Source organism: Hyla sarda, chromosome 3, assembly GCF_029499605.1.
Source record: "Hyla sarda isolate aHylSar1 chromosome 3, aHylSar1.hap1, whole genome shotgun sequence".
Classification (NCBI taxonomy): domain Eukaryota; kingdom Metazoa; phylum Chordata; class Amphibia; order Anura; family Hylidae; genus Hyla; species Hyla sarda.
The window spans coordinates 291,772,519-291,798,545 of NC_079191.1; the positions used below are offsets into that span (position 1 = coordinate 291,772,519).

Here is a 26,027-nt window from a genome sequence, read left to right on the forward strand (position 1 = left end):
ACTGAGACAGTCGCAGTTGCGCAATAAACTGTCGCAACGGCCGTAAAAATTGACTAAATTTACTCCAGCTCCAACATGGAGCAGGAAAAGCTGCTGCCGCCCGGGCTCCGACATACTTTCTCCCCGCTACCCTCACTGCGCTACCGGGGAACTACAGTGATTTATATTCCCCCCCCCCCCCCTCTCACCTGCCAGCGCCACACAACTCCCATCTGTCTGCTGTTGCAAGACTACAAGTCCCAGCATGGCCTTACAGTGAGGACACGCTGGGAGTTGTAGTCTTGTAGCAGCGGGAGCTGAGCGGCGCGGGCGGGAGACAAGGGGAGGGGGGGGGGTAGCGGGGAGGCCGTGTGAGGAGCCCGGACGGGAGACAAGGGGGGTAGCGGGGAGACCGTATGAGGAGCCCGGGCGGCTGCACTGTAATGTCAGCCCGGGCTCCTGCCCTGAGAGCCATAGGCTTTGGCTGTCAGGGCATGCTGGGTGTTGTAGTTTTGCAACAGCTGGAGGGCCACAGTTTGCAGACCACTGGTGTGTGGTCTGTAAACTGTAGTCCTCCAGCTGTTGCAAAACTAAACAGCTGAAGGGGACCGGCGAAGAAGTTCACTTACCCTTCCGAGGCTCCAGCGACGATCGCTGTCGGAGATCATCGCGCGGCAGTGTCGTGCAGTGCTGGATCCTACGGAAGCCGGTAAGTTGCGCAGGCTTCCCAACCAGGGTGCCTCCAGTTGTTGCAAGACTACAACTCCCAGCATGCCTGGACAGCCTTTGACTGTCCAGGCATGCTGGGGCTTGTAGTTTTGCAACATCTGGAGGCACCCTGGTTGGGAAACACTGTTTTAGGCCAGTGTTTCCCAGCCAGGTTGCCTCCAGATGTTGCAAAACTACAACTCCCAGCATGCCTAGACAGCCTTTGACTGTCCAGGCATGCTGGGACTTGTAGTTTTGCAACATCTGGAGGCACCCTGGTTGGGAAACACTGTTTTAGGCCAGTGTTTCCCAGCCAGGTTGCCTCCAGATGTTGCAAAACTACAACTCCCAGCATGCCTAGACAGCCTTTGACTGTCCAGGCATGCTGGGACTTGTAGTTTTGCAACATCTGGAGGCACCCTGGTTGGGAAACACTGTTTTAGGCCAGTGTTTCCCAGCCAGGTTGCCTCCAGATGTTGCAAAACTACAACTCCCAGCATGCCTAGACAGCCTTTGACTGTCCAGGCATGCTGGGACTTGTAGTTTTGCAACATCTGGAGGCACCCTGGTTGGGAAACACTGTTTTAGGCCAGTGTTTCCCAGCCAGGTTGCCTCCAGATGTTGCAAAACTACAACTCCCAGCATGCCTAGACAGCCTTTGACTGTCCAGGCATGCTGGGACTTGTAGTTTTGCAACATCTGGAGGCACCTTGGTTGGGAAACACTGTTTTATTCCAGTGTTTCCCAGCCAGGTTGCCTCCAGATGTTGCAAAACTACAACTCCCAGCATGCCTAGACAGCCTTTGACTGTCCAGGCATGCTGGGGCTTGTAGTTTTGCAACATCTGGAGGCACCCTGGTTGGGAAACACTGTTTTAGGCCAGTGTTTCCCAGCCACGTTGCCTCCAGATGTTGCAAAACTACAACTCCCAGCATGCCTAGACAGCCTTTGACTGTCCAGGCATGCTGGGACTTGTAGTTTTGCAACATCTGGAGGCACCCTGGTTGGGAAACACTGTTTTAGGCCAGTGTTTCCCAGCCAGGTTGCCTCCAGATGTTGCAAAACTACAACTCCCAGCATGCCTAGACAGCCTTTGACTGTCCAGGCATGCTGGGACTTGTAGTTTTGCAACATCTGGAGGCACCCTGGTTGGGAAACACTGTTTTAGGCCAGTGTTTCCCAGCCAGGTTGCCTCCAGATGTTGCAAAACTACAACTCCCAGCATGCCTAGACAGCCTTTGACTGTCCAGGCATGCTGGGGCTTGTAGTTTTGCAACATCTGGAGGCACCCTGGTTGGGAAACACTGGCCTAAAACAGTGTTTCCCAACCAGGGTGCCTCCAGATGTTGCAAAACTACAAGTCCCAGGTTGGGAAACACTGTGCCCGGCCTCCGCCCCACCTTACTGTAAGGGCATGCTGGGAGTTGTAGTCCTGCAGCTGGGGGCAGGGGACAAGCTTGTCACATTTATTATCACCTGCTCACACATCTCCTGCACCACACAACTACAACTCCCAGCATGTCCTTACTGTAAGGGCATGCTGGCAGTTGTAGTCGTGCGGGGCGGGAGATGTGTGAGCAGGTGATAATAAATGTACTAACCCATTTTTTTTGTTTTCTTCTCATTTCAGATCCGTTTATCCTGTGGACTCCTTCGGATTCGGTGGACTACTTCGATGACCAGCGTTTTTCTTTGTTTGATTTTAATAAAATGGTTAACGAGGGCTTGTGGGGGAGTGTTTTTTGTAATAAAAATTTTTTAAAACCTGTTGTGTTTTTTTCTTACTTTACTAGACAGGCTTAGTAGTGGAAGCTGTCTTATAGACAGAGTCCATTACTAACCTGGGCTTAGCGCTAGCCACAAAAACAGCTAGCGCTAACCCCCTATTATTACCCCGGTACCCAACGCCACAGGGGTGCCGGGAAGAGCCGGTACCAACAGGCCTGGAGCGTCAAAAATGGCGCTCCTGGGCCTAGGCGGTAACAGGCTGGCGTTATTTAGGCTGGGGAGGGCCAGTAACAATGGTCCTCGCCCACCCTGGGAACGTCAGGCTGTTACTGTTTGGTTGGTATTTGGCTGAGAATGAAAATAGGGGGGACCCTATGCGTTTTTTTTTTTTAAATAAATAATTAAATATATTAAAAAAACGCATAGGGTCCCCCTATTTTTATTCTCAACCAAATACCAACCAAACAGTAAGAGCCTGACGTTACCAGGGTGGGCGAGGACCATTGTTACTGGCCCTCCCCAACCTAAATAACGCCAGCCTGTTACCGCCTAGGCCCAGGAGCGCCATTTTTGACGCTCCGGGCCTGTTGGTACCGGCTCTTCCCGGCACCCCTGTGGTGTTGGGTACCGGGGTAATAATTGGGGGTTAGCGCTAGCTGTTTTTGTGGCTAACGCTAAGCCCGGCTTAGTAATGGACTCAGTCTATAAGACAGCTTCCACTACTAAGCCTGTCTAGTAAAGTAAAATAAAAATAAAACACAACAGGTTTTAAAAAAATTTATTACAAAAAACACTCCCCCACAAGCCCTCGTTAACCATTTTATTAACATCAAGCAAAGAAAAACGCTGGTCATCGAAGTAGTCCACCGAATCCGAAGGAGTCCACAGGATACACAGATCTGTAGAAGAAGTAACCAAAAAAAAAAAAAAAGTGTAAGTACATTTAGGGAGAAAAAAACTGTGTTAAAAAAATGTAATAAACACACACACACACACACACACACTAAACGCCGTTTACCACTTCTGAGCCATGACTACAATTTACAGTGATCCCTCAACTTACAATGGCCTCAACATACAATAGTTTCAACATACAATGGTCTTTTCTGGACCATCGTAAGTTGAAACCAGACTCAACATACAATGCTACAGACAGTCCAGATCTGTAAAACGTGTCAATGGCTGGAAGAACCAACCAATCAAAATGGGCATTCACTGGTAAAACCCCTGTATTACTGAAGTGTATGCACTGACTGGTATTACATGTTCTGTACACTTTACCTGTATCAGGGTTAGCTGCTCTTTTGGACACCAGGTGAGGGCAACTCCATTACTTGTTTTGGACATTGCCTGTACTGTACAGGACCCCTGAAGAAGCTCCTGTCCTCTACATAGACCAGTGTTTGCCAAGCAGGGTGGCCCCATTTTTTGCAAAACTACAACTCCCAGCATGCCCGGACAGCCTTTGGCTGTCCAGGCATGCTGGGAGTTATAGTTTTGCAACAGCTGGAGGCTCCCTGCTTGGGAAACACTGACATAGACAGTGAGTTACAGCTCCCAGCAGATCTTTCTTACTTTTATATGTAAGGATTTGCTTTATCTATATCAGTTATCTACTTATTTTTCTTTGTCACTTTTTCCTATTTTTGGATGACATTTTGGTGCCTTTAGAACCAATTACCCTGTTTCCATAGAGTTATGGTCTCAACATACAATGGTTTCAACTTACAATGGTTTTCCTGGAACCAATTAATATTGTAACTTGAGGGACCACTGTAGTTATTGAATTATTTAGATGTGGTGAAAAAGCTAAAAAAAACTCAAAAACAAAAGATCCAGAAGGAAACCAGCAGCCAAACCTATTCAGACAGAAGGAAAAAGGAACAGACTATTTTTTCTACTACATGAAGTAAATTTCCCACTTTTGCCTATGTGTGCCAAATTTATTAATGCCGTGCAGCAATTTAGTAAATTTGTCGCACATAGTCAAAAATGAAGTAGAAAAAAACAGGGTAAAAACCAGACTACATAGTAAAAGATTAGTAAATGCCCCCCATAGTGTTTCTGGATTTTGCTAAAGCGTTTGATACTGTCCCTCATAGACGTCTGACAGGTAAGTTAAGGTCTTTGGGTTTGGAAATTTTAGTTTGTAACTGGATTGAACACTGGCTCATGGATCGTACCCAGAGAGTGGTGGTCAATGATTCGTACTCTGATTGGTCCCCAGTAATTAGTGGTGTACCCCAAGGTTCAGTACTGGGCCCGCTGTTTCATTTATTCATCAATGATATAGAGGATGGCATTAACAGCTCTGTTTCTATCTTTGCAGATGACACCAAGCTTTGTAGCACGGTACAGTCTATAGAGGATGTGTATAGGTTACAAGACGACTTGGATAGACTAAGTGTCTGGGCATCCACTTGGCAAATGAGGTTTAATGTGGATAAATGTAAAGTTATGCATCTGGGTACTAATAACATGCATGCGTCGTATGTCTTAGGGGGGATTAAACTGGCAGAGTCACTGGTAGAGAAGGATCTGGGTGTACTTGTAGATCACAGACTACAGAATAGCATGCAATGTCAGGCTGCTGCTTCCAAGGCTGGCAGGATATTGTCATGTATAAAAAGAGGCATGGACTCAAGGGACAGGGACATAATACTCCCCCTTTATAAAGCATTGGTACGGCCTCACCTGGAATATGCTGTTCAGTTTTGGTCACCAGTCCATAAAAGGGACACTGCGGAGTTGGAAAGGGTGCAGAGACGCGCGACTAAACTAATATGGGGCATGGAACATCTTAGTTATGAGGAGCAATTAAAGGAGTTACAATTGTTTAGTCTTGAGGAGAGATGTTTAAGGGGGGATATGATAAATGTATATAAGTATATTAATGGCCCATACAAAAAATATGGAGAAAAACTGTTCCAGGTTAAACCCCCCCCCCCCCAAAGGACAAGGGGGCACTCCCTCCATCTGGATCAGAAAAGGTTTAGTCTCAAGGGGAGACACACCTTCTTTACCATAAGAACTGTGAATTTATGGAACAGTCTACCTCAGGAACTGGTCACAGCAGGAACGATTAATACATTTAAAACAGGGTTAGAAACATTCCTGGAACAAAATAACATTAATGCTTATGCAGAAATATAAAATCCCATCCCCTCCCCCAATATCCCACCACACCCCTACCCTTTAATTCCCCGGTTGAACTTGATGGACGTATGTCTTTTTTCGACCGTACTAACTATTTAACTATGTTACTATATGTACCGTATAAACTCGAGTATAAGCCGACCCGAATATAAGCCGACCCGAATATAAGCCGAGGCCCCTAATTTCACCCCAAAAACCCAGGAAAAGTTATTGACCCAACTATAAGCCTAGGGTGGGAAATACATCATCCCCCCCCCATGTCATTATCCAGACCCCCGTCATCTTCCCCCCCCCCCCCACCTTAATCCTCACTGCCTGTCAATCCCTTCAGCCATCAGCTGTCCGGGCATGCTGGGAGTTGTAGTTTTGATATCTCTGGAGGTCCGCAGGTTGAAGACCACTGCGGCCTTCGTCATCAACCAGACCCCCCCTTTAATTTTCTATTCCCCTCGGTGGGAAGGAAGGGTGAGCTGGTCCGGGCCATCTATGCTGCAGGGACCGTCCGGTGGGGAGGGTTAGTCGTTCCGGGCTGTCCATTTTCCCCAGGAGTAGAAAATTAAAAGGGGGGTCTGGATGATGACGAACGCCACAGTGGTCTTCAACCTACGGACCTCCAGAGGTTTCAAAACTACAACTCCCAGCATGCCCGGAAAGCCGATGGCTGTCCGGGCATGCTGGGAGTTGTAGTTTTGCAACATCTGGAGGTCCGCAGGTTGAAGACCACTGAGAAGGGATTGAGGCGGAAAGTTCACTCGAGTATAAGCCGACGGGGGCGTTTTCAGCACGAAAAATCGTGCTGAAAAACTTGGCTTATACGCGAGTATATAAGTTATTTGATTCCCTAACAATCAACAAAACTTTTGGCTTCCAGGTGTATAGGTTTTATACAGGTTAGAAGCTGAGATTAGCAGTACTCTCTTGAAGGGAGTGTTCCTAACCTAAGCTTGTTACCTGTATAAAATATATTACCTGTATAATACCTGTCCATGGAAGCAATCAGGGCTGGATAAAAACCAGCCCTGGAAATTAGAGAATGACAGCAGCCTCATAGCATTGTTTCATTGTTCCAATATAAAAAAAAAAAAAAAAAATATTATATATATATCTATATCTATATATCTATATATCTATATATCTATATATATATATCTATATATCTATATATATATATATATATATATATATATATATCGACATAGGTAAATAAATCATACAATTGCAAAAAAAACACCTGTATACTGAAACCAATACTACTAATAATACCAGTATACAAGAAGGAAAGATTTATCCCCACACGTCATTATCGTACTGTTATTGACCACATCCAGTATACGGAGACCAATGAAACCATTAATATCAGCATACAAGAGAACATTAATACTACTACTACACCACAACCACACCTACTTTGTAATGACATCAATTATTTTATCCAAAAATCTGCGGTGAAACAAAAAACAAAAAAATCATTGTGCAACAAAATTGAAGAAAAAAACAAAATGCCATTTTGTAACTTTTCGGGGCTTCCGTTTCTACACAGTGCATTTTTTGGTACAAATTACACCGTATCTTTATTCTGTAGGTCCATTCGATTAAAATTATACCCTACTTATATAGGTTTGATTTTGTCTTATGTCTGGAAAAAATCATAACTAAAAGTAAAGTGAGAGTAAGTATAAAAGTGAGAGGGACTTAAAATTAAGGGACTTTAACCTGTTGGGGACGAAGGGCGTATACATACGCCCTTGCATCCTGGTATTTAACCTCTTAAGGACCCAGGGCGTATGGACCCAGGGCGTATCCATACGCCCTGGCGTTTTCCGGTCTCTGCCTCGCGCCAGGCAGAGATCGGAACTGGATGCCTGCTGAAATCCTTCAGCAGGCATCCAGGGCAAACGCCGAGGGGGGCCATGTAGGCCCCCCATGTCGGAGATCGCCGCAAATCGCAAGGGAAATCACCCTTGCGATCTGCGGCGATACCGGGCTGATAGGGTCTCTGGGACCCGACCGCCCGGTAATTTCGCATGATCCCGGCTGTCACAGACAGCCAGCCAGGACCATGCTAAAGCATAGGAGCGAGCACCTCCTCCTATACCCTGCGATCTGTCGATTAGTTAACCGACCAATCGGGGGGGGGGGGGCGATTAGTTCCTCCCGTCCTGCCCGGCCCCTGGAAGTCCGGAGAGGACGGGAGGAAGACCGAAGGACGCGGCGGGGGAGTGCTGGGGACCGGCCCCGGTACTTATCTGAAGACCCGGATCCCTGCAATGAAGACGGCGGCAGCGGCGACAGGTGAGTTGATCTTCAGCCGCAGTCGGGCCCTTTACAGCAATGCACGTCGCCGTAAAGCGACATGCATTGCTGTAATGGGACCCTGTAAACTACAACTCCCAGCATGCCCAGACAGCCCTTTGCGTCTGGGCATGCTGGGAGTTGCATTTTTGCAACATCTGGAGGTCCACAGTTTGGAGACCACTGTGCCCTTCCAGATGTTGCAAAACTACACATCCTCAGCATGCCCTTACTGTCCAGGCATGCTGGGAGTTGTAGTTCTGTAACATCTGGCCCTTCAGATGTTGCAGAACTACAACTCCCAGCATGCCTGGACAGTTTTGGCATACTGGGAGTTGTAGTTTTGCAACATCTGGAAGGGCACAGATTGGGAACCACTGTATTAGTGGTCTGCAAACTGTAGTCCTCCAGATGTTGCAAAACTACAACTCCAAGCATGCTGGGAGTTGTAGTTCGGCAACATCTGGCTCTAAAGATGTTGCCAAACTACTACTCCCAGCATGCTTGAGAATGCTGAGAGTTGTGGTTTTGCAACAACTGGAGGCACACTGGTTGGGAAACATTGTCTGTTTCCTTACTCAGTGTTTCCCAACCCGTGTACCTCCAGCTGTTGCAAAACTATAACTACCAGCATGCACTGATAGACTGTGCATGCTGGGAGTTGTAGTTTTGCAACAGCTGGAGGTCCCCCCCCCCCCCTGTGAATGTACAGGATACATTCACATGGGCAGGGGCTTACAGTGAGTATCAGGCTGCAAGTTTGCGATGCAGCAAATTTTGCACGGCAGCTCAAACTCGCTGTAACCCCCCGCCCATGTGACTGTACCCTAAAAACACTACACTAACACAAAATAAAATAAAAAGTAAAAAAACACTACATATACACATACCCCTACACAGCCCCCCTCCCCTCCCCAATAAAAATGAAAAACGTCTGGTACGCCACAGTTTCCAAAATGGAGCCTCCAGCTGTTGCAAAACAACAACTCCCAGTATTGCTGGACAGCCGTTGACTGTCCAAGCATGCTGGGAGTTTTGCAACAGCTGGAGGCACCCTGTTTGGGAATCACTGGAGTAGAATACCCCTATGTCCACCCCTCTGCAAATCCCTAATTTAGGCCTCAAATGCGCATGGCGCTCTCACTTTGGAGCCCTGTCGTATTTCAAGGCAACAGTTTAGGGTCACATATGGGGTATCGCCGTACTCGGGAGAAATTGCCTAACAAATTTTGGGGGGCTTTTTCTCCTTTCACCCCTTATGAAAATGTGAAGTTGGGGTCTACACCAGCATGTTAGAGTAAAAAAATAATTTTTTTACACTAACATGCTGGTGTTGCCCTATACTTTTCATTTTGACAAGAGGTAAAAGGGAAAAAAGCCCCCCAAAATTTGTAATGCAATTTCTCCCGACTACGGAGATACCCCATATGTGGGCGCAAAGTGCTCTGGGGGCGCACAACAAGGCCCAGAAGGGAGAGTGCACTATGTACATTTGAGGTGATTTGCACAGGGGTGGCTGATTGTTACAGCGGTTTTGACAAACTCAAAAAAAACTAAACCCCACATGTGACCCCATTTCGGAAACTACACCCCTCACGGAATGTAATGAGGGGTGCAGTGAGAATTTACACGACACAGGTGTCTGACAGATCATTGGAACAATGTGCTGTGCAAATTAAAAATGTTGTACAGACCACTGTTCCAAAGATCTGACAGACACCAATAGGGGTAAATGCTCACTGTACCCCTTGTTACGTTCCTCAAGGGTTCTAGTTTCCAAAATGGTATGCCATGTGGGGGTTATTTTGCTGTGCTGGCACCATAGGGGCTTCCTAAATGCGACATGCCCCCCGAGCAAAATTTGCTCTCAAAAAGCCAAATATGACTCCTTCTCTTCTGAGCATTGTAGTTCGCTCGTAGTGCACTTCAGGTCAACTTATGGGGTACCTCCATACTCAGAAGAGATGGGGTTTCAAATTTTGGGGTGTATTTTTTGCTTCTAACCCTTGCAAAAATGTGAAATTTGGGGGGAAAACACCCATTTTAATGAAATTTTTTTTTTTTTTTTACGTATGCAAAAGTCGTGAAACCCGTGTGGGGTATTAAGGCTCACTTTATTCCTTGTTACGTTCCTCAAGGGGTCTAGTTTCCAAAATGGTATGCCATGTGGGTATTTTTTGCTGTCCGGGCACCATAGGGGCTTCCTATATGGGACATGCCCCCGAGCAAAATTTGCTCTCAAAAAGTCAAATATGACTCCTTCTCTTCTGAGCATTGTAGTTCGCCCGTAGTGCACTTCAGGTCAACTTATGGGGTACCTCCATACTCAGAAGAGATGGGGTTACAAATTTTGGGGGGTATTTTCTGCTATTAACCCTTGCAAAAATGTGAAATTTGGGGGGAAACACATTTTAGTGAATGTTTTTTTTTTTTTTTACATATGCAAAAGTCGTGAAACACATGTGGGGTATTAAGGCTCACTTAATTCCTTGTTACGTTCCTCAAGGGGTCTTGTTTCCAAAATGGTATGGCATGTGTTTTTTTTTTTTTTTTTTTTTTTTGCTGTTCTGGCACCATAGGGGCTTCCTAAATGCAACATGCCCCCCAAAAACCATTTAAGAAAAACGTACTCTCCAAAATCCCCTTGTCACTCCTTCGGTTCTGAGCCCTCTACTGCGCCCACCGAACAATTTACATAGACATATGAGGTATGTGCTTACTCGAGAGAAATTGGGCTACAAATACAAGTATACATTTTCTCCTTTTACCCCTCATAAAAATTCAAAAATTGGGTCTACAAGAACATGCGAGTGTAAAAAAATGAAGATTGTGAATTTTCTCCTTCACTTTCCTGCTATTCCTGTGAAACACCTAAAAGGTTAAAAGGCTGACCGAATATCATTTTGTATACTTTGGGGGGTGCAGTTTTTATAATGGGTCATTTGTGGGGTATTTCTAAGATGAAGACCCTTCAAATCCACTTCAAACCTGAACTGGTCCCTGAAAAATAGTGAGTTTGGAAATTTTGTGAAAAATTTCCAAATTGCTGCTGAACTTTGAAGCCCTCTGGTGTCTTCCAAAAGTAAAAACTTGCCAATTTTATGATGCAAACATAAAGTAGACATATTGTATATGTGAAAAATTTTTTTAATATTTTGAATATCCATTTTCCTTACAAACAGAGAGCTTAAAAGTAAGAAAAATGCAAAATTTTCAAATTTTTCATAAAATTTTCACATTTTTCACCAAGAAAGGATGCAAGTTACAATTTTTTTTTACCACTATGTTAAAGTAGAATATGTCATGAAAAAAACAATCTCGGAATCAGAAGGATAACTAAAAGCATTCCAGAGTTATTAATGTTTAAAGTGACAGTGGTCAGATGTTAAAAAAATGGCCGGGTCCTAAGGTGTAAAATGGCTGGGTCCTTAAGAGGTTAAGGATGAAGGGCGTATCCATACACCTGCGGAAAGCGCCGGGTGACTGCTGATATCGATCAGCAGGCAACTTGTGCAAATGCCCAGGGGGGTCACTAGACCCCCCATGTCGGCGATCAGCGCAAATCGCAAGTGAATTCACACTTGCGATTTGCGCGGATTCCGGGTCATACGGGTCTATGGTGACCCGGAATATAAGGGGGATCGCGGCTGTCTAAAACACCTACGATCCCCCCTGAAGGGATAGAAGTGAGGTGGCAGGGGTGCCACCCCTCCAATCCCTGCTATTGGTGGTCTAGACGCGACCACCAATAGCAGATAGGGGGCGGGTTAACTTTTGTTTTCCCCATCCTGCCCACCCACAATAGGCGGGCCAGGACGGGGAAACCGGCGGGGACCGGGTGCCGAAGATCCACTTACTGATCCGGAGGCTGCGGGCGACGGTGATCGGCGGGCGGCGATGACGTGCGGCAGAAGAGGACGGCTCCCTGGATCCTAAGGAAGGATGCCTAGCAACATCTGGAGGGCTACAGTCTGAGACCATTTTACAGTGGTCTCTAACCTGTAGCCCTCCAGATGTTGCAAAACTACAACTCCCAGCATGCCCAGACAGTTGTTTGGGCATGCTGGAATATGTAGTTTTGCAACAGCTGGAGGGCTACAGGTTAGAGACAATTATACAGTGGTCTCTAAACTGTATCCCTTAAGATCTTGCAAAAACTACAACTCCTAGCATGCCCAAACAGCTGTCTCGGCATGCTTTGAGTTGCAGTAAAGTACCTCCAGCCGTTGCATAACTACATCTCCCAGCATGCCCTTCGGCGATCAGTACATGCTGGGAGTTGTAGTTTTGCAACAGCTGGAGGCACACTGGTTGGAAAATACTAAGTTAGGTAACAGAACCTAACTGAAGGTTTTCCAACCAGTGTGCCTCCAGTTGTTGCAAAAGTACAACTCCCAGCATGCACGGTCTGTCAGTACATGCTGGGAGTTGTAGTTTTGAAACAGCTGGAGGTTTCACCCTCCCCCCCATGTGAACGTACAGGGTACATTCACACGGGCAGGTTTACAGTAAGTTTCCTGCTTCAAGTTTGGGTTGCGGCAAATTTTTCGCCATAGCGCAAACTCCTAGCGGGAAACTCACCGTAACCCGCCAGTGCGAATGTACCCTAAAAACACTACACTACACTACCACAAAATAAAGGGTAAAACACTACATATACACCCCCTTACACTGCGCCCCCATTTTTCTACACCTTTTATTTTGTGTGCTGTAATGTGTAGGAGCACCAAATTTATTAAATGGTCAAAGAGCATTTGATAAATTTTGTGTAGGTAAACATTTTCTGAAATTTCTCTCTTCACATACACCAAAAAGCCAAGCCAAGTCTGGGCTGGTGTAGTTTAAAAAAAGCTTTTCAGTGGCTTTGCTCCTTTTCACAAAAAGGTGCAGTTCATAAAACCCTTCCATATCATGTGTATTTCCAAAATCAGTGGATTGCAACTCAAAATCAGCAGAAATGTGTAAACCAAAAGGCGCAAATAATCCCTGCTTGCACCTTTTTTTGCACCTTTTCTAGACACAAAAAACAGTCAAAAGACAATGATAAATGTCGGCCAATGAACTTTAGGAAGGCAACGTTTGATCAACTCAGAGAAGCCCTTAACAATATAAATTGGGATAATGTGCTCAAAAACAGTGACACTAAATGGGAGACTTTGAGGCAGTGTTCACATCACGATTTCTCCATCCAACTTGAGTACACAATTTTAGAACTTAAAGGGGTAGTCCAGTGGTGAAAAACTTATCCCCCTATCCTAAGGATAGGGGATAAGTTTGAGATCGCGGGGGGTCCGACCTCTGGGGCCCCCTGCGATCTCTCTGAACGGGGCCCCGGCTCTCCGCCGAGATAGCAGGTGTCGACCCCCGCACGAGGCGGCGGCCGACACGCCCCCTCAATACATCTCAATGGCAGAGCCGGAGATTGCCGAAGGCAGCGCTTCGGCTCTGCCATAGAGTTGTATTGAGGGGGCGTGTCGGCCGCCGCTTCGTGCGGAGGTCGACACGCCCCCTTCCCGTGGGCTGTCGGGGCTCCGTACAGGAGATCGCGGGGGGCCCCAGGGGTCGGACCCCCCGCGATCTGCAACTTATCCCCTATCCTTAAGATAGGGGATAAGTTGTAAACCACTGAATCACCACTGGACTACTCCTTTAAAATCATGTAAAATCGCTTACAAAGTTGGATCCATTGACCTCCATTAAAAAAATAAAAAAATAAAAAAATCGGATCCATTACACACATCCGATTTGATCATTTGATTTCACACGACTTTTGTTTGGGTCTGAAATCGGGTTTGACCACGATTTTTCTCCCAGACTGAAAGTCAGATTCAAATCGTATATGAAAAAAATATACAGTGGGGCTCAAAAGTTTGGGCACCCCAGGTAAACATTTGTATTTATGTGCATAAAGAAGCCAAGGAAAGATGGAAAAATCTCCAAAAGGCATCAAATTACAGATCAGACATTCTTATAATATGTCAACAAAAGTTAGATTTTATTTCCATCATTTACACTTTCAAAATAACAGAAAACAAAAAAATTGCCTCTGCAAAAGTTTGGGCACCCTGCAGAATTTATAGCATGCACTGCCCCCTTTGCAAAGATGAGACCTGACAGTGTCATGGATTGTTCTCAATCATCATCTGGGAGCACCAGGTGATGTCAATCTCAAAGGTTTTAAATGCCCAGACTCATCTGACCTTGCCCCAATAATCAGCACCATGGGTTCTTCTAAGCCAGTGATCCCCAAACTGTGGCCCTCCAGATGTTGCAAAACTACAATTCCCAGCATGCCTGAACAGCCGTTGGCGGTCCAGGCATGGTGGGAGTTGTAGTTTTGCAACATCTGGAGGGCCACAGTTTGAGGACCACTGTTCTAAGCAGTTGTCTAGAAATCTGAAACTGAAATTAGTTGACTCTCACAAAGCTGGAGAATGCCATAAGAAGATAGCAAAACGTTTTCAGAGGTCAATATGCTCTGTTCGGAATGTAATTAAGAAATGGCAGTCATCAGAAACAGTGGAAGTTAAAGCAAGATCTGGAAGACCATTAAAAATATCAGACAGACAGAACAGCTCGCAGGATTGTGAGAAAAACAATTAAAAACCCATGTTTGACTGCACAATCTCTTCAGAAAGATCTGGCAGACACTGGAGTTGTGGTACACTATTCCACTATAAAGAGATACTTGTCCAAATATGGTCTTCATGGAAGAGTCATCAGAAGAAAACCCTCTTCTACGTCCTCACCACAAAAATCAGCGTTTGAACTTTGCAAATGAACATATAGACAAGCCTGATGCATTTTGGAAACAAGTTCTGTGGACCGATGAGGTTAAAATTGAACTTTTTGGCCGGAATGAGCAAAGGTACGTTTGGAGAAGGGGAACAGAATTTAATGAAAAGAACCTCTGTCCAACTGTTAAGCATGGGGGTGGATTAATCATGCTTTGGGGTTGAATTGCAGCCAGTGGCACAGGGAACATCTCACGAAAAGAAGGGGAAATGAATTCAATAAAATTTCAGCAAATTTTGGATGCTAATTTGATGCCACTGAAAAAGCTGAAGTTAAAGAGCTGACGAACTGATCTGAAGAAGGGGGAGGCTAACCCGAAACGCGTAATCCTCCTATTTTATTGTTTTATGGTTTATCCAATAAACTGTCCAGTGTTTTGTACTACCTGCATCTCTGGCTACATTTTGTTTCCCACACCATTGGAACCAGCAGCGCCATCAGAAGGTTCTTTTCGCTCTGCTATTGATTGACATTAAAGAGAGGATGGCTTCTACAAATGGATAATGATCCTAAACACACCTCAAAATCCACGAGGGATTACATCAAGAGGCGTAATCTGAAGGTTTTGCCATGGCCTTCACAATCTCCTGACCTCAACATAATTGAAAATCTATGGATAGACCTTAAAAGAGCAGTGCATAACAGACAGCCCAGAAATCTCAAAGAACTGGAAGATTTTTGAAAGGAAGAATGGGCAAAGATACCTCAAACAAGAATTGAAAGACTCTTGGCTGGCTGCAAAAAGCTTGCCAAAGTGGGCAGTACAAGATATTACCTCTGCAGGGTGCCCAAACTTTTGCAGACGCAATTTTTTTTGTTTTCTGTTATTTTGAAAGTGTAAATGATGGAAATAAATTCTAACTTTTGTTGACATATTATAGGAATATCTAATCTGTAATTTGATGCCTTTTGGAGATTTTTCCATCTTTCCTTGGCTTCTTTATTCACATTTATACAAATTTTTACCTGGGGTGCCCAAACTTTTGATCCCCACTGTAATGAAGTTCAATGTAAATCGTATTAGATTGTGTAACTGTGCGATTTCATCAGATTAATCGCATCTATAATTTTTTGTTCACACAGCACCGAATACTCCAGAAAGTGCTGGAAAATTAGAATTTTTTTTATATTGCTTGCTTGTGCAGTTCCAATATGTGTGTAGTGATTTGGGTGGGGTCCTGCTGTTCTTTTTGCACCATGTTCTCACAGGGCAAGATTTATCCAAAGCTGTGCAGTGGAAGAGTGGTGATGTTGCCCATAACAACCAATCTGATTGCTTCTTTATTTCGTAAAGAGGCCTTTGAAAAAATTAAGAATCAATCTGATTGGTTTCTATGAGCAACTGTACCACCTCTCTTATAAATCCCCACAACAATGTCTGTCTCATGATTAGGATTCACCTTAAAAATGCTTTTATTTTTGCTATTATATATACAAGGTGGGCCATTTATATGGATACACCTTAATAAAATGGGAATGGTTGGTGATATTAACTTCCTGTTTGTGGCACATTAGTAAATGTGAGGGGGGAAACTTTTCAACATGGGTGGTGACCATGGTGGCCATTTTGAAGTCGGCCATTTTGAATCCAACTTTTGTTATTTCAATAGGAAGAGGGTCATGTGACACAAACTTATTGGAAATTTCACAAGAAAAACAATGATGTGCTTTGTTTTAACATACCTTTATTCTTTCATGAGTTATTTACAAGTTTCTGACCACTTATAAAATGTGTTCATCGTGCTGCCCATTGAGTTGGATTGTCAATGCAACCCTCTTCTCCCACTCTTTACACACTGATAGCAACACTGCATGAGAAATACTAGCACAGGCTTCCAGTATCTGTAGTTTCAGGTGCTGCACATCTCGTATCTTCACAGCATAGACAATTGCCTTCAGATGACCCCAAAGATAAAAGTCTAAGGGGGTCAGATCGGGAGACCTTGGGGGCCATTCAACTGGCCCATGACGACCAATCCCCTTTCCAGTAAACTGTTCATCTACGAATGCTCGGACCTGACACCTGTAATGTGGTGGTGCACCATCTTGCTGGAAAAACTGAAGGAATGTGCCAGCTTCTCTGCATAAATAGGGAAACACATCATCATGTAGCAATTTCACATATCCAGTGGCCTTGAGGTTCCCATTGATGAAGAATGGCCCCACTATCTTTGTAGACCATATACCACACCATACCATCAATTTTTGTGTTCCAACAGTCTTGGAGGGATCTATCCAATGTGGGTTAGTGTCAGACCAATAGCGGTGGTTTTGTTTGTTAACTTCAACATTCACATAAAAGTTTGCCTCATCACTGAACAAAATCTTCTGCGGAAACTGAGGGTCCTGTTCCATTTTTTGTTTTTCCCATTCTGGAGCACCTGAAACTACGGATACTGGAAGCCTGTGCTAGCATTTCTCCTGCGGTGTTGAATTTATAAGTGGTCAGAAACATATAAATAACTCATGAAAGAATAAAGTTACGTTAAAACCAAGCACATCGTTTTCCTTGTGAAATTCCCATTAAGTTTGATGTGTCACATCACTCTTCCTATGGAAAAAACAAAAGTTGGATTAAAAATGGCTGCCATGGTCACCACCCATGAAACTTGAAAAGTTCCCCCCCTCATATATACTAATGTGCCACAAACAGGAAGTTAATATCACCAACCATTCCCATTTTATTAAGGTGTATCCATATTAATGGCCCACCCTGTAGACTCAGGCAAGGTTTAGCCCAGAGCCGGAGGAGCAGTGTCGATCTCCCCATCTGCCTACCACTAGCCAGGTTTGTAAATTTTTTTTTTTTTTTTTTTAAGTTCTACATAGTTTAGGATCTCAACATTAATTTAAATTCTTGTTTTTAGGCATCTTCTGTTACAACAAGACAGAAATCAAAGAGCACTTCATCAAGTCAAAGTACAGTAGCGGTAAATATGCTCATCTTTTCAAGGCTAGTTTGATTTTCAAGGACAAAACTATACCACATAACCACTATCAAACTTTCATCATGCGTGGTGGTGCCAATCAATTTTTATTTGTTTGGCCACATTTATCTATGGTTGCCTTTTGGTTTCAGATTGTGTTTAGACCAATTTTGTTGATTTTTTAATTTAGGTATCCCAAAAAAAGAAAAGATCAAAGGGAAATTAGGGTGAGATGGTGTCTGACTTTCCAACTGAGGAATTAATCCTATTAGTACAAGATCGGCCAGCACTGTGGGATCATACCCATGAATAACACCCTGACAATTATCACACAAGAAAGATGTGGCAGGAAGTGGGGGAATGTCTGATTCCAAACTATGTAACATTGTCTTCGTCAATCAAGACTAAATTAGGTTTGTTTGACAAATAATCTTCGATATTTTAGTTCCAAAGTTTATCCTCTGTAATTTAGCAAAACTTTAAAAAAATAATTTTATGAGAAGATGCAAAAAAAAAAAAAAAAAATGGCAGTCAGTAAGAGATGCTTTTAAAACATACTGTACTAAAGAGGAACAAGTGTCAAAAAGTGGTTCTGGTGCCTCCAAACTTACATTGTACAAGCATGCCAATAGTCTCCAATTTCTTCGAAAATGCTTCAAACTTCGAAAGTTTTTTTGTTTTTTTTTGACAACCAATCAGATTGCATCTTTCAATTTTCACAGCACTCTTTAAAATAGAGACTGGTACTATGGGCTACTCCACAACTCTCTCTACACAGGTTTTGATAAATCACCCACTATATGCCTTGGAAATAATATAATTTGTTTTCATTTTCAGGACAACATAAAGTCTTTCAGCAGCATTATAGACAGAACAGACAGAGGGATACACACTACAATCAGAAACTGCTCCACCTGTGGAAGGAGAACCTTATAAAACTCGCATGTCTGTGACAGATCGAATCCAGCATCAAATTATGCATGCCAGTAGACGACAACGAAAAGACCATGATTTTAGAGATGGCCATGGGATTTCAAGAAATAGAGGACAGCTTTGAGAGTAGACTCGTGTCCCAGGATTTAAGGATTTTGCGTTTGGAGGGAAGGTGGAGTGGTGAAATAGAAAATGCAGACCGTCAATTCCTTCTCTCACTACTTCCTGGTATGTCTTCAATGACATACTCTGAAAAGTTATATTTCCAGGGCAAAATTATAAGTTTAATGGCAGAGATAGACAAAAAGCACTCCCAAAAACCCACATTTCATGAACCATCGCCAATGTAACAATTTCAAACGCTAGATCCCCAGACACGTGTGCCTCCAAGTACACCACAGCGTTAAATTCAATATGGTCATCCTCAAATTGTACAAACACAGTATCTCAATGTTCGTTCCTACTCTCATCAATAAGTCCAGGAAAGCACACCTGTTCGGGGATCTGAGGTTGAATTCCAAAATTTGTAGCTACTTTTGTCTTTGCACAATATGAACCAGATTTCTCAAATAGTGTGTGAGAAACACTGTTGTGAATTTCCAAAAGCAAATGCTATTGGAAACTCACTCCACTGTTTCTCACACAGTTCGATAAATCTGGTTCACTAGGGATCTTTTCACACAGTGAGATTTGGTAGGTTGAAAACATTTTGTTAAATTATCTAAAGCACTTTATCAACGATTCTCTACTATCTCAATCTGGGCGTTTCCCAACCAGTGGGCTTCTAGCTTTTGTCAAACTACAACTCTCAGTATTGTTAGTGCGTGGAGATTCTTTGAATTGTATTCTGACAACAGCTGTAGGCCCCCTAAAAGAGTATTGTTCTGCCAAGAACGCGAGTCCGATGTGAAGAACTCACCTTCCTCTGTTCCCCCGTTGAACCTTTACAGCTGTTCGGTCCCCTTTGGTGCGGTCTTCTTCCTCCTTTCGTGTGACTGGATCGTGACACTGAGCTCAGCCTATCACCTGCCACAGCGATGTACAAACTTTGCCGGTGATAGACTGAGCGCAGTGTGACGATCCGTGCACACAAAAGAAGGAAGAAGACTGGACCGAAGAGCTGTAGCATTGCAACTAAGAAGCGGGGGGAAGGTGACAGACTCAAGTTCTTGGCAGATCAATACTCTTAACACTGGGATGGAGATTGTAGAGAGTCATGGAATTATATGCACTAGTATGCCCCTCTTGCTGTTCCTTGTTGTTGCAACAGTTTTATATAGTTGTATACCTCTTAAACATTCTATATAGGGTGAATTTTCTACAGGGCACTATATGCCAACATTGTAATATGATTTACGAAACTTTTTTGTGAAGGTTTAAAAAATGCCAGCAGAATTTCTATCTGTATTGTTTGTTTCTCAAAGGATTTGTTTGAATATTCTTTGAGTTTACTCAATTGTGGGTAATGTTTACCTTATATTGTACATGTTTTTTCACTTTTATAAAAGGTAAAGAAATTAGAAAAAAGAATGTATTTCCATTATTTTAACCCCTTAAGGACTCAGCCCATTTTGGCCTTAAGGACTCAGACAATTTAATTTTTACGTTTTCATTTTTTCCTCCTCGCCTTCTAAAAATCATAACTTTTATATTTTCATCCACAGACTAGTATGATGGCTTATTTTTTGCGTGACCAGTTGTCCTTTGTAATGACATCACTCATATCATAAAATGTATGGCGCAACCAAAAAACACTATTTTTGTGGGGAAATTAAAACGAAAAACGCAATTTTGCTAATTTTGGAATGTTTTGTTTTCATGCCGTACAATTTATGGTAAAAATGACGTGTGTTCTTTATTCTGAGGGTCAATACGATGAAAATGATACCCATTATTATATACTTTTATATTATTGTTGCGCTTAAAAAAAATCACAAACTTTTTAACCAAATTAGTACGTTTATAATCCCTTTATTTTGATGACCTCTAACTTTTTTATTTTTCCGTATAAGTGGCGGTATGAGGGCTCATTTTTTGCGCCATGATCTGTACTTTTTTTTGATACCACATTTGCATATAAAAAACTTTTAATACACTTTTTATAATTTTTTTTTAAATAAAATGTATTAAAAAAGTAGGAATTTTGGACTTTTTTTATTTTTTTTCGTTCACGCCTTTCACCGTACGGGATCATTAACATTTTATTTTAATAGTTCGGACATTTACGCACGCGGCGATACCAAATATGTCTATAAAAAATGTTTTTTACGCTTTTTGGGGGTAAAATAGGAAAAAACGGACGTTTTACTTTTTTATTGGGGGAGGGGATTTTTCACTTTTTTTTACTTTTACTTTTACATTTTTTTACATTTTTTTTTTACACTTGAATAGTCCCCATAGGGGACTATTCATAGCAATACCATGATTGCTAATACTGATCTGTTCTATGTATAGGACATAGAACAGATCAGTATTATCGGTCATCTTCTGCTCTGGTCTGCTCGATCACAGACCAGAGCAGGAGACGCCGGGAGCCGCACGGAGGAAGGAGAGGGGACCTCCGTGCGGCGTTATGAATGATCGGATCCCCGCAGCAGCGCTGCGGGCGATCCGATCGTTCATTTAAATCGCGAACTCCCGCAGATGCCGGGATCTGTATTGATCCCATCACCTGAGGGGTTAATGGCGGACGCCCGCGAGATCGCGGGCGTCGGCCATTGCCGGCGGGTCCCTGGCTGCGATCAGCAGCCGGGATCAGCCGCGCATGACACGGGCATCGCTCCGATGCCCGCGGTTATGCTTAGGACGTAAATGTACGTCCTGGTGCGTTAAGTACCACCTCACCAGGATGTACATTTACGTCCTGCGTCCTTAAGGGGTTAAAGTTAAACACAAATCAGAATGTAGTTTAACAAATTAAAAATGAATTATAATGGGTTAAAGATTTAGTCCTTGTTGACTGTGCCAAATGCCTCTGACTAAATCTGTGAAGATTAAAAAAAAGAAAAAAAAAAGGTAGTACATTTTATAGAAGATCAATATTATATGGGGGGGTGGGGTTGAATTATTAAAAGCTGTGCAAAGAAAGAGTGGACAAGTTGCCATAGCAACCCATCAGATCCCTTCTTTTATTAGCAGAGGCCTTTTTATAATTGAAAGAAGTGATCTAATTGGTTGCTATAGGCAACTGGGAAACATTTCCTCTGCAGGTTTACCCCCCTCATGACTGGATACCAATTACATACCTAAAAGATTATCTTGCCATGGAACTTTGCCTTGTGGGCTTATGAAGTACTCAGCATATTGTTTCCGGATATTTAAGACAGCTCTGGTGGATCGGGAAGAAACATTTTGTAAGCTGTCAAGTTGGGACTCGCTGTCACTTTAGGAAGGCTTCATCTCCCACCAAGACAAATGGCATTGGGGGGGTAGGGAAGAGGGGGATCGCTCTGATCCTGGGAGTTGTTGTGGAGCTGGTATGTCAAATGTCCCCTGGTATAGGCGTTTCCCCATGCAGGATTCTTTAAAGACTTTAGAGTCATTTGTACGCCCATGTGCACCAATGTCGACTGCCACAAATTGATACTGGGCATCAGCTACTGCTATTAATATTATAGAGAATTTTTTTTTATAATTATAGAAGCTTTGCTGAAATGGCCAACCACTGCTCACAGGTGGGATGTGGCATGAATTGTGGTTGCAGCTTTTCCCAGATAACCTGACAGGACTGTTTAACCACATAGGGACCCAGGGTGTACAGGGGTACGCCTTCGCTCCCTGGTACTTAAGGACCCAGGGAGTACCTGTACGCCCGTGGGAATTTTGGTCCCTGCTGCACGCAGGGTGAGGACTGGACCAGGGTGACTGCTGATATCTATCAGCAGGCACCCCGCGCAAATGCCCAGGGGGGTCATCAGACCACCACTCCTATCCCTGCTATTGGTCACCAGAAGAAACAACCAATAGCAGATCGGGGGTGGGTGGGTTAACTTTCGGTTTCCCCGTTCTGCGCACCAACAATAGGCCAGGCCAAACAGGGAAACCGACAGGGACCGGCGCTGAAGTCCACTTACCCATCAGCGGCATCAGCAGGCAGCAATCGGTGTCGGGGATTGACGGAAGAAGAGGATGGCGGTGCGGCTCCCTGGATCCTACGTAAGCCGGTGAGTTACCTAGCAAAATCTGAAGGTCTACAGTTTAAGACCACTATACAGTGGTCTCTAAACTGTAGCCCTCCAGATGTTGCAAAACTGCAAATCCCAGCATGCCCACACAGCAAACCGTTGTCTCTGCATGCTGGGAGTTGAAGTTGCGTACCTCCAGCTGTTGCATAACTACATCTCCCAGCATGCCCTTCGGTGATCAGTACATGCTGGGAGTTGTAGTTTTGCAACAGCTGAAGGCACACTGGATGGAAAATACAGAGTTTGGTAAGGCTGGGTTCACATCCCGTTTTTTCCCATATGGGAGCGCATGCGGCAGGGGGGGGGGGAGCTAAAACCTTGCGCTCCCGTATGCCTTTCTACGCGCTCCAGTATGTAATTCATTTAAATGAGCCAGGTGGAGTGAAACGTTCAGTCCGGTCGGCTCATTTTTGCGCCGTATGCTGCGCTTTTACAACCGGACCTAAAACCGTGGTTGACCACAGTTTTAGGTGCGGGGAAAAAGCGCACATGGCGTGAAAATGAGCCGACCGAACGTTGCACTCCGGCAGGACTGTCAGTATATGCTGCGAGTTGCAGTTTTGAAACAGCTGGAGCTCTCCCTCCCCCATGTTTACAGTGAGTTTTCTGCTTAAAGTATAAACTACGGCAAATTTTTCACCGCAGCGCCAACTCCTAGCGGGAAACTCAGCGCAACCCACCAGTGCGAATGTACCCTAAAAAACACTACACTAAAACAAAATAAAGGGTAAAACACTACTTATACACCCCCTTACACTGCCCCCCCCCCCCCCCAATAAAAATGAAAAACGTATCATACGGCAGTGTTTCCAAAACGGAGCCTCCAGCTGTTGCAAAACAACAACTCCCAGCATTTCCGAACAGCCAATAAGTGTCCAGGCATGCTGGGAGTTTAGCAACAGCTGGAGGCACCCTGTTTGGGAATCACTGGCGTAGAATACCCCCATGTCCACCCCTATGCAATCCCTAATGTAGTCCTCAAATGCGCATGGCGCTCTCTCACTTCGGAGCCCTGTCGTATTTCCAGGAAACATTTTAGGGCCACATGAGGCATTTCCGTACTCGGGAGAAATTGAACTACAAATTTTAGGGGGCTCTTTCTCCTTTTACCCCTTATGAAAAGGAAAAGTATGGGGCTACACCAGCCTGTTGTAAAATTTTACACCAACATGCTGGTGTTCCCCATATTTTTTATTTTCACAAGAGGTAAAAGCAAAAAAAGACCCCCAAAATTTGTGATGCAATTTCTCCCGAGAACAGAAATACCCCATATGTGGGCGTAAAATTCAGTGAGAGCGCACAATGTACATTTGAGGTCTAAATTGGTGATTTGCACAGGGGTGGCTGATTTTACAGCGGTTCTGACATAAACCCAAAAAAATAAATACCCACATGTGACACCATTTTGGAAACTACACCCCTCACGGAATGTAACAAGGGGTATAGTGAGCCTTAACACCCCACAGGTGTTTGAAGAATTTTCATTAAAGTTGGATGGGAAAATGAAAATAAAAGTTTTCACGAAAATGCTGGTGTTACCCTAAATTTTTCATTTTCACAAGGGAAAATAGGAAAAAAGCCCGCAAAATGTGGATGTAAAGTGCTCTGAGGGTGAACTACAATGTCAGATGAAAAGGAGCGCCATTGGGATTTTGAAGAGAAAATTTGTCCGGAATTGAAGGCCACGTGTGTTTACAAAGCTCCCATAGTGCCAGAACAATGGACCCCACCCATATGTGACCCCATTTTAGAAACTACACCCCTTACGTAATGTAATAAGGGGTACAGAGAGCATTTACTCCGCACAGGTGTCCGACAGATTTTTGGAACAGAGGTCCGTGAAAATGAAAATGTAATTTTTCATTTGCACAGCCCACTGTTCCAAAGATCTGTCAAACAACAGTGGGGTGTAAATACTCACTACACCCCTTATTAAATTCTGTGAGGGGTGTCGTTTCTAAAATGGGGTCACATGTGGGGGGGGGTCCACTGTGCTGGCACCACGGGGGCTTTGTAAACGCACATGGCCCTTAACTTCCATTCCAAAAGCTCAATTGTGCTCCTCCCTCTTCTGAGCATTGTAGTGCACCAGAAGAGCACTTGATGTCCACACATGGGGTTTCAAATTTTGAGGGTAATTTTCTCCTATAAAAAAAAAAAATGTTAAATTTGGGGAAAAACCAGCATTTTAGTGGAAATTTTTTTTTTCATTTACACATCCAACTTTAACAAAAAGTCGTCAGACACCTGTGAGGTGTTAAGGCTCCCTGTACCCCTTGTTACGTTCCTTGAGGGGTGTAGTTTCCAAAATAGTATGTAATGTGCTTTTTTTGCTGTTCTGGCACCATAGGGGCTCCTGAAATGCGACATGCCCCTCAAAAGCCATTTCAGCAAAATTTGCTTTCCAAAAGCCAAGCGTGACTCCTTCTCTTCGGAGCATTGTAGTTCACCCGCAGAGCATTTTATGTCCTAACATGGGGTATTTCCATATTCAGAAGAGATGGGGGGTTAAAAATTTGGGGGGCATTTTCTCCCATTACTCTTTGTAAAGATGGTAAATTTGGGGTGGAAAAACTGCACTTTAGTGAAAAAAAATTTTTTTCTTCATTTACACATTTACACATATCAACTGGCTCCAGAAAGTTAAACAATTTTTTTTATTACTTCTATTAAAAAATCTTAATCCTTCTAATAATTATCAGTTGCTGAAGTTGAATTGTTCTTTTTCTGTCTGCCATAGTGGTCTCTGCTGACATCTCTGCTTGTCTCGGGAACTGCACAGAGTAGAATAGGTTTGCTATGGGGATTTGCTTCTACTCTGGACAGTTCCCGAGACACGTGTCATCAGAGAGCAATTAGACAGAAAAGAACAACTCAACTTCAGCAACTAAAAAGTACTTAAAGGATTAAGATTTTTTAATAGAAGTAATTTACTAATCTGTTTAACTTTCTGGAGCCAGTTGATATATATATATAAAAAAAAAAAAAAGTTTTCCTGGATAACCCCTTTAAGGCTCACTGGACCCCTTGTTCCTTGCCTTAAGGGGTGTAGTTTCCAAAATGGTATGCCATGTGGGGGTGTTTCTGCTGTTCTGGCACCATAGGGGCTTCCTAAATGTGACATGCCCCCCAAAATCCATTTCAGAAAAACTCACTTTCCAAAATCCCATTGTCGCTCCTTCACTTCTGAGCCCTCTACTGCGCCCGCCGAACACTTTCCTTACTCAAGAGAAATTGGGTTACAAATTTTGAGAGGATTTTTCTCCTTTTACCACTTAAAAATTCAAAAACTGGGTCTACAAGAACATGCAAGTGTAAAAAATGA

At 43.8% G+C, this 26,027-nt stretch overlaps 1 protein-coding gene and 1 long non-coding RNA gene across 2 annotated transcripts in view; one reads left to right on the forward strand and one right to left on the reverse strand.

Annotated features, from left to right (window-relative positions):
• The window catches only part of CAPN9 (calpain 9), a gene marked incomplete at its 5' end in the record, with an annotated part of 376,282 nt that overhangs the window by 199,838 nt on the left and 150,417 nt on the right, over positions 1–26,027 (reverse strand). The window lies entirely within an intron of this gene.
• On the forward strand, positions 17,391–20,662 carry LOC130362421 (uncharacterized). The gene is made up of 3 exons (XR_008891413.1): positions 17,391–17,588; positions 17,776–17,998; positions 18,423–20,662. It is a non-coding gene; the product is annotated as an uncharacterized LOC130362421 (long non-coding RNA).